This window comes from Glycine soja, chromosome 8 (assembly GCF_004193775.1).
Source record: "Glycine soja cultivar W05 chromosome 8, ASM419377v2, whole genome shotgun sequence".
NCBI classification, from domain to species: Eukaryota; Viridiplantae; Streptophyta; class Magnoliopsida; order Fabales; family Fabaceae; genus Glycine; species Glycine soja.
The window spans coordinates 20,171,965-20,182,617 of NC_041009.1; the positions used below are offsets into that span (position 1 = coordinate 20,171,965).

Here is a 10,653-nt window from a genome sequence, read left to right on the forward strand (position 1 = left end):
ATATAATTAAGTAAACACAATAATTGTTTTATTATTTTGTCTATGAATAATTTTATTTAAATAATTAGAGTAAAAATAATTTATATATTGAAATCAATTTACAAAAATAATTATGTAAATAATTTATATATTAATTTATGAAATTTCATTATAAATTAGTAAAATAAAAATAGAAATATGTAAACTATTCAAAATAAAAACATATGAATGATATAAAATAAAATTTAAAATATTTACATATGAAATAATTATTAATTTATAAATTTTGATGGTTTGAAAAAAATTGATAACTTTTAAGTAATGATAGTAAGAACATGGTTATCAAACTCTCGAGTTAACTCGCTAACTCTTACGAGTTTACTTACCTTCTTGTGAGTTGACTCTTGAGTAAACTCTTTTTTAGTAGACTCTGGGTAAATTTTATAAACTATAAGTAAATTCGATAAACTCTCGAGTTTGCCATCGAGTCAACGAGTCAGCAAGTTAAAAAAATTAGACGAAAATGTAAGTTATTTTGGATTATTTTTTGTTTGTTTAATGTTCAACATATTTTCATTTAGTGTGTTATTCTCAAATACAAGAATTCTCACCTTTAATAACATCAAATCTCCGATGAGAATGATCTACCACTACTATAACATATCCAAGTTATTATCTAGTAGTGATGCATTATTAGACTTGGTTATTTAAGTATTGAAAAATTTATGATTTACTATTTTACTTTATTATATTGTTGAAATATTTAATTGGTATGTTATTTATAGATATTTTATTATTGTTTTTATATGAAGTGTACTCTTATGAGTCTACGAGTTGAGTCCACGAGTCGAGTCTATGGAACTTTTACGAGTTTATGTAAACTCTCGAATTTGATAACATCGCGTAGGAAATAACGTTAATATAGTTAACTAAACAAAACAAGTGTCTTTGTGGTTAATTGTTTTGTCTATGAGTATAGAGTCATAAGTTTAATTTCTATTAAGACACTTTATTTTTTTTACTTCATTTAATATTTTTTACACAAGCATCATGTCAATCGCTTATATAAGTTTACGTTAGCACTGTTATGTAACATCAAAGTCAATGTTTGATTTTGGACGGTACGGAATAACCAAATTGGTTATATATTCTGAAAAATAGAGGACTATTAAAATAGAGAGATCAAAATTAGAATTTAACTTAATAGTTAAAAAAAAAAATTAGTCCGTCTTAAGATAAAAATTTGTATATTTTAGTCTTAAATTTTGGCTATGAAATGGAAAAGAACATTTTTAAATTTAAAAGATTAAAAAATATAAATTTTTATTTGAAGTACTTAAAAAAATAAATCTTCTAATTTAAGATACTAATTAAGCCTTAAATAAAAGACTAGAACTAGGCATAGAGAGTCCATATTTTGTGGATACATCAACGGTTTGGTTTGCAAAAGACGTGAGATATCTGGCAGTGATGAAACTTCGCCTTGATTATTTGGATCTCTTCAACTGATGATGCATGACACCAATGAATTTGCTCACAGCTAATGCATAATTTGTAGGGATTTTCTTCCTTATCCAACATATTTCTTCATACACCACCGTAAAAGAGAACAATAAAAAATATTCTTACATAACGCTCTAATCAGCTAATAAATTAATTATGTTAAAAATTAATTAATGTTGTTATATATAACTTTAAAATTTTTAATGTATATTTAATACATATAATTTTATATAATAAATTTTATAACAATTAATTTTTATCTAATAATTTGTTTACATATATAAATTTTTATTAAACCTATGATTTTTATCTAATAATGTATTTTTTCATATATAAATTTTAAATAAAAATTATAGGTTTAATAAAAATTTATATATGTAAAAAAAATATTATTAGATCAAAATTAATTATTACAAAATTTATTATGTAAACTTATATGTGTATTAAATATATATTAAAAATTTTAAGATTATATATAACGATATTAATTTTTTTTAACACAATTAACATATTAGCTTAATTTCTTAGATCGTTGTGATCGTTGTGCTAATAATGTGAAGGCTGTATAGGTTAGAGACCTGCATGAACCATTATTTTTTTGGTTCTCCTAAAATATGCTGGGTGCAGGAACAAAATTCCTAATTTCTAATTGGCTTTCTAATGCATAATAATTTTGTCATTTTTTTTTATAACTAGACGTGTAATCCTCCCATGGGTCGACCCATTTCTAAGATAAAGTGGCATTTTTAGTTGTTATTTTATGTCTAAACCAGGGATCAAATTTTAGATCTTGATTAACGAACCTAATTGTTAAAATCACTTTTGTCAACAACTTTTGATATTTTGTGATTTTCTTTTAAAGGATGATTGTAAATTTTTTATATATATTTATTTAGAGTTGTACTAATAATTTCATTTATTTTCTTTACTAATTTTGTAGGAAATATTATGTGTTGATTGATTTTAATGTTAAATACAAACTAAATTTTAATATTTTTTTTCTGAAAACAAAATTTTATTTTCAATTTAATTAAATTTTTATTTTATAGAATATAATAATGTTTGATCATGATTCAATACATAAAAACATACAAAAATTGTTAATTTTTATCAAAACATTTATGAATATTTTTTAAGCTATTATGTTTTTTAAAGCTTTAAGTTATTATGTTACTGTTGAAATTTGTACTGTCTGCAGTATAGGATTTAGATGCAAACAATTCTTATACTTTTTGAGATAACTTATAAGATTAACTTGGTAGTAAAAGAAGAAAGAAAAAAGATAATGAATTTAATTTTCCGTTAAAAAAAAATTAACAATTAATAACTCCCCTTTGCTGGATGAAAAAAATTATGACAGGATTTAATTGCAAATACTTTCTTTCTCTCACCTCTTATTAGCCCTCTTTCCTCCGGAGACTCCACTCCCGATCAACCCTCCTTATTCATCCTTTTTTCATTATTCTCCGTGACATTTCCTAAATTGCTTGTATTGGAAAATGGACATGCACCACCAAACATAGAATTAGTTATGCTATCACATGACACTTCACTAATTACATGTGCTATTTGCTTTTATTGTTCCTCAATGCATCAAACACACTTTGGAGTAGGACCTTGGTTAATGTTTTCTATGTTAAAACTAATACTGCTGTATTAAATAATCCAAGTAACCTATTGAGAGAAAACTGTAAATTTAAAGAAACAAGCAGGAGACGTCCTCTGGCTAATATAGGTCATAGGACATTGTTTGGTGTATAAATTGAAGAATGATTCAGATTGGATTTGAAGACAATAAATTGGATTTTTTATGGTTATGTGAAATTATATTGCCTATCAAGGGAGCAACCTAGATTTTCATGCGGATTTATTTAAGTGTTTCACCTATGGACTATGGAACTAGTATGAATGTATGATCTATTTTACACATTTCATTTCGTTGGTCACTCTTATTGTGTTCATTCATTGAGTCCATTTCAAAAAGTTATTCTCACACACACACACACACACACGTAGGAAGCATGCTAAATAACACAAGAAGGTTGTACTCTTCTAAGTTGGATCCCAATCCGATCCAACACATACTTAGCCTATTTCCACTTTGTGCTTTAGGCTCGAGGGCTGTGTTTCCTCTGAGTTTGATCCCAATGCGATCCAACACATACTTAACTTCTTTACACTTTGTGCTTAAGACTCGAGGGTTGTGTATATTCCTTTGGAGTCTTAGTCGATATGATCACCTTCCTGATCCTAGTCCGATCTGATCACCCTCTAGATCATGGTTCGATCCGATCACGCCTTTTGATGTATACTAAGTGCGCCATAAACCATAAGGTTGATGTAGATATAATTACATGCCACCGAAATCCTTAGGATATGAAGTAACATTTTGATACACCATAATGCCTTAACCCATTAATATTCGAGGGGGTGCATGTTGTTAGAAAATTGAAATAAAATAAAAGAAATAAATGAGAAGAAAATGCAAAGCCTTAAACTAAACAACAAAACAACAGTAGCAAAATAATTTCAGTTGACAGAACATGAATCAACAATACAATATATCATACAATAAGCACAAAGGAAAATAATTTAAGGGGGGAATTTTTAATTAGTCGGGGTTGAAGCACCCAAAAATAATTTTTTATAAGAAAAGAAAAAACAAAATTTAGAGAGAAAGAAAGTTAATTGTTTACTCTCTTGTGTGTGTTTTCTAGAGAGGAAGATATATATATATATATATATATATATATATATATATATATATATATATATATATATATATAGACCTCCTTATGCAACAACAAAAAATCTCAAAGTAAAACTACCTGACCGTTGAAAACCAACGTGAAGATCAAAACAAACCTAACAAACACGTAACAACTTGCATTGACCCACTCAAAGCAAAATCTTAGAAAAGATAAAAAAATCTAATTTTATGTAACAAATTCTAAAACAAATAGTTTATTTTATAAAAACAAAATTAATATGAGTAATATATTTTTATAAATTTTAAATTATAAAACAAATATTTACTAACATTCCCCTACATAATTTAAAATTTTAAAGTATTTTTTTTTAAAATAATTTGTATAGAAACGTAAAAGAAAGAGCATGTGATATTGTATTTTGGTATAAGGAACCTTTTGGGTTTGAGCCTTATACCTAGTGTTTATGAACTTCCGCCCAAAAAAAATGTAGTGACTTAATTGTCTTGAACTACACCTTCTTTAACCGGACTTTAGTATACAACCCCTACAATATTGTCGTTTATTTAGGTTCTAAACAGTGGTAGCGCGTTACATGGCCTTGCGCATGTATCTTGTTTCGTGAATGTCACTTAGAGATTAACCCATATCTCTCACAGTGGCGGCCCCACCACCACACTCACTAGGTGAATCCTCAAAGAGTGGTTTGTGAACCCCACCCCTACAATAATTGTCATCGGATTTATTAAGAGATACTTTTTTATATACCAAAAATACACGTATATAAATACCTCAACCTTAATATTGCCATAATTTATAATACACCTTGTCATAGGAATGAGAAACGGAACAATTCTGCAAAATTTTATTTTTGTGTACTTTAGTCAACATGCAATTTCGTTGTTACCCGTTGAACTCCATTCATGGGATCACCAATCACACGGAGACATGTGTCCATTGTTGTAACTAAATAATGGGCTCTAGTCTCATTCTCCTCGATGACTCAAGTACTTGTTGGCGTGTTAACCCTTTTATAAGCGGATCCACAATATTATTTTCTGACCTGACAAAGTCAAGAGAAATGACACAATGAGAAATCAAATTTCTGATAGACTTATGTCTCACTCTTAAGTGTCTTCTTTTTTCATTAAAATTTTTGCTAGTAACTTTAGATATAACAACTTGACTATCACAATGCATTGAAATATGAGGTATAGACTTATTCAATAATGACAAATCACATAATAAATTTTTAAGAAACTCAGCCTTACTAGTAGCAGTATCTAAAACAATAATTTCTGCTTCCATGGTAGAATGTGAAATAATAATTTGTTTAGCAGATTTCCATGATACTACACCACTAGCTAAAATAAAGACATAACCACTTGTCGATTTTGTTTCATCAGAATTAGAAATTCAATTTGCATCACTAAACCCCTCAATTATCGATTCTACAAAGCCTTTAGGTTGACTCATAAATTTCTTCTTCTAATTCACCATTTAAAAAGGTAGTTTTTACATCCATTTGATGAATTTCTAAATTAAAAACACAAACAAGTGCAATTAAAACCCTGATAGTAGTAACTTTAGAAACAAAAGAATATGTATCAAAGAAATGTACACCTTTTATTTGTTTACAACCAATCACAACAAGTCTCTTGTCTTAAATTTTTCTATAGATCCATCAGTTCTTAATTTCTTTCAGAAAATCCACTTACAACCTATACTTTTACAACCACGGGAAGATCAGTAAGAAACCAAGTTTGATTAGTTTTAAGAGAACTTATTTCATCATTAATAGCTTCTTTCCAAAAAGATGCATCAATTAATCTCATGGTCTCACCATACGTTTTAGGATCATCTTCAAGTAGAAAAGAGCAAAATTCAAAACCAAAATACTTAACTTTTTTTAGATCTTATACTCCTCCTAGGTTAAAAAACAATGTTCTTATTAGCATTACTACAAGATGATAAATTAGAACAAGAAGTATCACAAACAGATTTAGACAATTTATTTTTCAAAGGAAAAACATTTTCAAAAAACTGACATCTTTAGATTCCATAATAGTATCATTAGAAATTTCAGACACTTTTGAATTAACAACCAAGAATCTATAAGTAGTATTATGCAAAGAATATCTAACAAAAACATAATCAACAGTTTTTGATCCAATTTTCCTTTTCTTATTAATAGGGATGTTAACCTTTGTTAGACACCCCCACACTTTAAGATATTTTAGACATGATTTTTTTTTTCCATAACTCAAAAAGGGGTTTTCAAAAAAAAAATTATAAGGTACCCTAGTAAGAATATGACATGCAGAATCTAAAGTTTCACCAAGTGTTCATTTTATTGCTTTGTGTGTTGTATTTTCACATGTTTATTTTTTTAGCAAGGAGCTACATATGCAGAGGCAACCAATCTCCAACGTGTAGCAATAAAGTACTTGCAGCAATAACATTAAAAACAAAAAATAAAAACCAAACAACAAACTTCCTAATTTTAAAGACTTGTAAGTTCACAAAAGAATTTGACCAAGTAAAAGATAACTTTCTAAAATTAATATATAAATAGAAGTAATGAGATGCTTTTAGTTTTTTATATAGACTAATTCTAAAAACATTTTATCTTTACAAAACATAATTGATAAAGAAAATATATTTTAATTTTAAATTTTAAATTATAAAAAAATATTTTCCAACAATCCCCCACTAATTTAAAATTTAAGAAAATGAAATAATATAATAAAAATATTTTTAATGGAGCATAATACATTGTGTTTTCATCCATTAATTTTCCAGGTTTACTAAAAAGGAACCCCAAACATATTCATTACAGACATTTTGATAAAATAGAATGCTTTTGCAGAAAAGATTATACAAGAACATAATAATTTTTCTCTCAAAGATTGTTAGAAAATTAAAATAAAATAAATAAAAAGTCTTCACTTTAACCTAGGACACAAAGATTAAACATTACACTTCACTTGAATGGGGTGAAATAAGTTGCCTCAATGAGACTGGAAACCTATACCAAAACAAAGACAAACAATCCCCAATTGTTGTGATTCCTAAACTTACATTTTTTTTCCCGCTTTAACATGTGTTTTTTCAACCAAACTGAAGATACTTTTATTGATTTGAACTTGATAAGAATTATCTCTACAAATCAAAATGAGGAACCATGAAACTAAAGTTGACATGATATTTCTCTTTTTCACCCATCTTTTCTTCTACCATTTGCACTAATTTTTTTCTAATAGAAAAACAATAAACACACTACCAATCTAAAGGAAGCATGAGAAGAGGGAAAAAAAGAAAAAATATTGCAGAAAAACAACTCATTCAAAAAAGTAGTATTATTGAAAATCTGAAATTAACATTAATAACTAATTCTTGCATTGTTTATGTGCTATCTGCAAAACTGGATGTAAAGACTCAAAAGTTGATGTGCAATCTGCAATTTCATATCTCTTGGCAAGTTCCAGGTTTTTGGAAACTGGTTATATCTTTTTCCCGTTGTGGCCGTAGATTACTTTCGTATCTGAAACATTACCAAAGGAATTCTAGGACTGAATTCCTTGATCAAGAAGTACAATCACAAATAGCTAACTCAAAACATACTTGGAAAATTTTGTATCTTCAATGAGTGAATATGCAAAAGTGCATGATGATTCTGGTCCTTGTTTCTTCTGACTGTTGAATAGGGAAAATCACACACTTGCAACTTACCATGCAGAAGCCATGAATTACTGGCCTTCCTTTCCACCCTAGTAAAAGATTTCCCTTCTCACCGGACAATGTATATCCATCACAGTCATAAACAGAAAGCATCATTCTAACTTGCAACTTACCATGCAGAAGCCATGATTACTGGCCTTCCTTTCCACCCTAGTAAAAGATTTCCCTTCTCACTGGACAATGTATATCCATCACAGTCATAAACAGAAAGCATCATTCTAACTTGACTATTGCACTTCAGTGGCATTACCTGAAACCCTGCTCGGCCTAATTGCCTTCTCCATTGGTCTACCCTTTCATGTCTTTCTATTCTATCTTGACCCTCATAAGCTACAACATTCCGAATTTCTTCTGCAAAGTGTAATCTCTCTATTTTCATCCTGTGTTGGCTATTTCTTGGCATACTTGGCTCGAGAGAATCAAATATGGCTGAGTAATAGTGAAGTGATTCCAAAAATCTCCCAAGGAAGAAATGGCCATTGTGGTTTGTGTCTTGCTCCACCACTGTAAGTGCAGTTGGACCTAACTTCTTTATTGATAGAAGAATTTCCTTCAGATAGCCTCTACTTTCCTTGACATATTTGTTCAACTGTTAGATATTATTAACAAACAAAGCTTCACCTTTTCTCAAGATCAGCTTCTCCATAGTAAGAAGAGAAGGAGTTGGAGACTCAGAAATTGTGATTCAAGATGCATTCCCAATGAGCTTGATTCCTCCACAAGCACATTCATGCTTGTTTGAAGATTTGAGTTGTCTTCATTGCCGGTTAATCCGGTGATCCGGAGCGTTGGATGGCCCTCAGGCCTTGAAGCAAGGGCCCTAATTAGGGAAGACCACTGAAGGGTATTCTCCATTCCTAAGTCGACAATGTGCATTGAGCTCTTTCCTTGTGATGCTTGATATATGACTTCATTTGCACCCATGAAACCAAAGGAAATGTAAGGCGTGGTTTGGTAAAGAAGCTGAAAAGCTTCCATCTTATTCTCCCTAGAGATCAAAGGCACATCCATGGAAATGCTTGTGAGTGTTCCATTTGCAATGACATTATGAGGAAGAAGTGATAACCTACACTTCAATCCTTTGGCAAAACAGCGCGTCTCCTGAAGGACTTGCCAAAGGCCAAATTCTTCTAAGCAGCAACTCTGCTTGTTGGTTGTCTCTACATCCCACAGCTTCAGCACAGGCCAAGTCTAACCCTTGGTTCACACCAAGATTGGCCTCTTATGCACAAGGCACGAGCTCAGGTATAGCACCAAAAGAGCCACAAATTTGAACCTCTTCCTCCCACATGGTTGTTGTGAGAGCTTCATGGATCTCCAATTCTGAATCCTCCAAGGTGGTTGGAACATATTCAAAGACTCCACCATTCACCATGGAGTATGCATCATCCTCATCATTCACCACAAAGTGGTCAAAACTTTGATGATGCTTCTCTTGGGACCCTTGATTTTCATTCTCATACTCATACTGAATTCATGTTGACGAAGCCATCAACAAAGTCATCAACTTCTGATGAAACCAAACAAGGAGTGCTGCCACCTGTAGCATCAGAAGAAGAACATAATTCAGTGTCATAAAAAACTACTGCTGCCTCTTGATCTTGCCATTCTCCTCCTTGTTCTTGCTCCATTCTTGCAGGGCAATACTTTCGTATGGCGAAATCATGGTTAACACTTCCATTCACATAGAAAGATAGCCACCTGTTTATGTCTTCCATTGTTACTAGAGGTGCCTGAAGCCTGGAAGAAAAAATTTGAAAGGATTAGAGTGATTTTATGACCTTAATTAGTCACTGTTTGCACATAAGGGTGCACTTGGCCTATTTAAAAGAGACAGCATACATACTCTTTTTATTTTAATGTTTAAAATTAGCTTCCAAGATGCAAAACAAGGTTTTAAGTATCGGTCACGGTCACTTTGCGATTTCGTAGCGCTTGTTGATATTGCGGTAAATTGCCGACAAATGCAGCTGATGCGGTTCCAATTCCGGTTATAAACAATTAAAAAATCTTGATGTTACAGTACAAATCACGGTCACCGACTGATATTTAAAACCTTGATGCAAAATAAACACTAAACAATGGTATTATTGAAGAATAGTACCTAAATTCTCTTAGCCTGTGACTAAACATCGTATTTAAAAAAAAATTAAGAATTTCCAGTTCAACAAGGCCATGCAACTTTTTTTCCCCTTCGGTTTCTAGTTTTGTGTTTGTTAAAAGTTCATTCTGCTAACGATTTTTAGTTGGTTTTGGTTGTCATCTATAAGAAGAATATTCTGTCAATCAAGGAGAGGCTTTGCCGCACTGAGACACTGTACAAATCTTTTATTAGAAAGAACCAATTCTTTCAAAATAAAATATTCTCCGGATCGAGCATTTGTCAATTGCTTTTAGAAAGCTGTTATGAAAAAAACATTATCAACACTTCCTCTTACGATTTCTAATGCAATTCTATATTATGATTAAAAAAAAAAGTAGTTACTTTTGCTTACTAAAATTTTTTAGAGAAAAGGAATGACAACAATCTAAGACTGAAAACACCCTCAAGTTATAGAGACATACGTGAGGTTTTGTCTTATTCTACTTACTAATTCTTTGGAGTTAAAAATTTATGGATTTATTTTTATATATTCCACTGGTGATGTGTGATTAATTTTATACATGATCAGAATTACATATAATTTTTTTTTGCTAAACAGATCAGTTTTATTTATGTGAA

At 30.3% G+C, this 10,653-nt stretch overlaps 1 pseudogene; it reads right to left on the reverse strand.

Annotated features, from left to right (window-relative positions):
* Positions 1-8,028: 8,028 nt before the first annotated feature.
* LOC114424000 lies at positions 8,029-9,692 on the reverse strand (annotated as a pseudogene).
* Between the last annotated feature and the right edge of the window lie 961 nt (positions 9,693-10,653).